The 2,750-nt window shown below is 49.9% G+C and overlaps 1 protein-coding gene across 1 annotated transcript in view; it reads left to right on the top strand.

The window, feature by feature from the left end:
* The first annotated feature begins 2,649 nt into the window (after positions 1-2,649).
* PHF20 (PHD finger protein 20) overlaps positions 2,650-2,750 on the top strand; it is a 228,733-nt gene continuing 228,632 nt past the window's right edge. Inside the window, exon 1 of the mRNA XM_011972373.1 lies at positions 2,650-2,746. The gene's annotated coding sequence lies outside the window, so the exon portion shown is untranslated. The remainder of the gene's footprint in view (positions 2,747-2,750) is intronic.

Genomic DNA, 2,750 nt, shown 5'->3' with positions numbered 1-2,750 from the left:
TGGTGGAGCTGTCCTTGTGCCTGTCTGTTTTCCAAGCCTGCACTCCTGTTGTAGCTCAGGGGCCCTTGTAACGTATTTCTCTTTTGCTTGCTATGATTACTAGTCTGTGAGCTCCTTGAGAGCAGGGCCTAAGTCTTATTGTGCTCTGAGTGTTTGCTACCCATCTTGAATTTGACTCTAAAGTAAATGCTGGTTGAATAAGTAAAGAAACATGCAATATTTATACGGGGCTACAGAGTCTGGAGTTCTTGGCATTATTGTGGTTGTGGGGCAAAAATTTCTTTGTGTGCTACCATAGCCACTGACATCTGAGCAATTTCATATTAATAAACATAAACCCAGAGGATCTTGGGAAGGCCCTTCCTGTATGTGAGCACTTACTTGACTGAGTGGCACTGATTCTCAAATTGCTGATTTTTAAAAAAGTATGAAATGTATCATGAATTTGCATGCTTATCCTTGTGCAGGGGTCATGTGAATCTTTTCTGTATTGTTGCAATTTTATTTTATTTTATTATTATTTTTTGAGATGGAATCTTGCTCTGTTGCCCAGGCTAGAGTGCAGTGGTGCTATCTCAGCTCACTGCAACCTCTGCCTCCAGGGTTCAAGTCATTCTCCTGCCTCAGCCTCTCAAGTAGCCAGGACTACAGGCATGCAACACCACGCCTGGCTAATTTTTGTATTTTTAGTAGAGAGAGGGTTTCACCATGTTGGCCAGGCTGGTCTCGAACTCCTGACCTCAGGTAATCTGCCCATCTTGGCCTCCCAAAGTGCTGGAATTACAGGCGTGAGCCACCATGCCCAGCCATGTTACAATTTTAATAGAAGACATGTACTGCCCAAGCAAGTATAGCTGAAGTTTTTGTCCCTGGTTCCACAGTATCTCTACCTAAGGGCTGCTCTTTGCCCTGACTACCTCCACTGAGGCAATACCCTCCTTAGTCTCCAGCCCTGGTTTAAAAAGCACTTCTCAAGCTGGATTTGCTGGCTGAGGCCTGTAATTCCAGCATTTCTGGAGGCTGAGGCAGGAGGATCACTTGAGCCAAGGAGTTTGAGACCAGCCTGGGCAACAAAGTGAAACCCTGTCTCTAAAACAAAAACAAAAACAAAAACAAAAAACTGGGTCGGGCGCAGTGGCTCACGCCTGTAATCCCAGCACTTTAGGAGGCTGAGGTGGGCAGATTATGAGGGCAGGAGTTCAAGACCAGCCTCATCAAGATGGTGAAACCCCGTCTCTACTTAAAAAAAAAAAAATACAAAAAATTAGCTGGGTGTGGCGGCGTGCACCTGTAATTCCAGCTACTGCTGAGGCTGAGGCAGAGAATTGCTTGAACCCGGGAGGCGGAGGTTGCAGTAAGCCAAGATTGCACCACTGCACAGCCTGGGCTACAGAGTGAGACTCTGTCTCAAAAAAAAAAAAAAAAAATTGGCTGAGCATGATGTTAATTCCAGCACTCTAGGAGGCTAAGGTGGGTGGACTGCTTGAGCGCAGGAATTCAAGACCAGCCTGGGCAACATGGTGAAACTGCATCTCTACAAAAAAATGCAAAAATTAGCCAGGCTTGGTGGTGCACACCTGTGGTCCCAGCTATCAGGGAGACTGAGGTGGGAGAATTGCTTGGGCCTAGGAGGTGGAGGTTATGATGAGCCGAGACTGAGCCACTGCACTCCAGCTTGGGTGACACACTGAGACCGTGTCTTAAAAAAAAAAAAAAAATTAGCCAGGCATGGTGGCATGGGCCTGCAGTCCCAGCTACTCAGAAGGTTGAGCTGGGGCCACAAGTGCGCACGTTCACGCCTGGCTAATTGTTGTATTTCTTGGAGAGAGGTGGGGGCGGGGGTCTGGCTATGTTGCTCAGGCTGGACTTGAACTCGTGAGCTCAAGTGATCTACCCATCTCAGCCTCTCAAAGTGTTGGAATTACAGGCGTGAGCCACTGCTCCTGGCCTCATATTCTTTCGGGATGTCTTCAACTCCGACCTTCGTCCCCAGGCAAAATATAGCTCCTTATCCTTAGCAGCAATTGGAAACCTTTCTAGGTGTTAATGATAAAGTGGGGGAGAAAAAGAGTGCAAAGGCTCTGAGGTGAGAAGAACCTGGATTGTTGGCGGAGTTGAAGGACGCTGAGAATGTGGGGGAGCTGGATGTGTGAGGACAAGAAAGCGGCAGGTCAGGTCCAGACTTTGAAGAGCCTGGTAGATACTCTAGGTGAAGAGTTAGATCTTAATTAGGAGTAGGAAGGGAAACGGGCTTTGAGCAGGGGATGGCGTTTTGAAAAGACCTCTCTGCCTGTGTACGAAGAATGGATTAGAACGGCGAAGAGTAATAGGGTGGAGACCACCGTCATCTTGGAGAGATGGTGGTCGCTTCGATGGAGAAGTGGGAAGTTTTGAGACACATTTAGGTGGCAAAATTAACGGGTGATGGATAGCGTCCATTCCCCGGCTTCCGAGATCTCAGTGATTACGAGTGAGTAGGGGCTTCGTGTTTCTGATAGGGCGCGGGCCTGTTTCCCGCGCGTCAGGGCAGTGGGCGTGGCTTGCGCAGGCGGTTGCCACGGTGATCGGGCGGACAGGGCAGGGGGCGGGGCCGGTGGGACCTTACGTCACTCGGTGGTGGCGATGATGCGTCTGTGTGGGGGGCGGGGGATACGCTGGGCGCGTCCCGGGGGTCACGTGGTGTAGAGCACGCAGAGTCCTTCTGTCGGTTGGTCCTGGAGCGGCGCAGCCGGAGTGGGGCCGTGAGGTGA

The sequence above is a fragment of the Mandrillus leucophaeus genome, unplaced genomic scaffold, assembly GCF_000951045.1.
Source record: "Mandrillus leucophaeus isolate KB7577 unplaced genomic scaffold, Mleu.le_1.0 Scaffold129, whole genome shotgun sequence".
Taxonomy (NCBI): Eukaryota; Metazoa; Chordata; class Mammalia; order Primates; family Cercopithecidae; genus Mandrillus; species Mandrillus leucophaeus.
The sequence above is the reverse complement of the archived record's forward strand: the minus strand, read 5'-3'. Positions and strand labels throughout refer to the sequence as shown.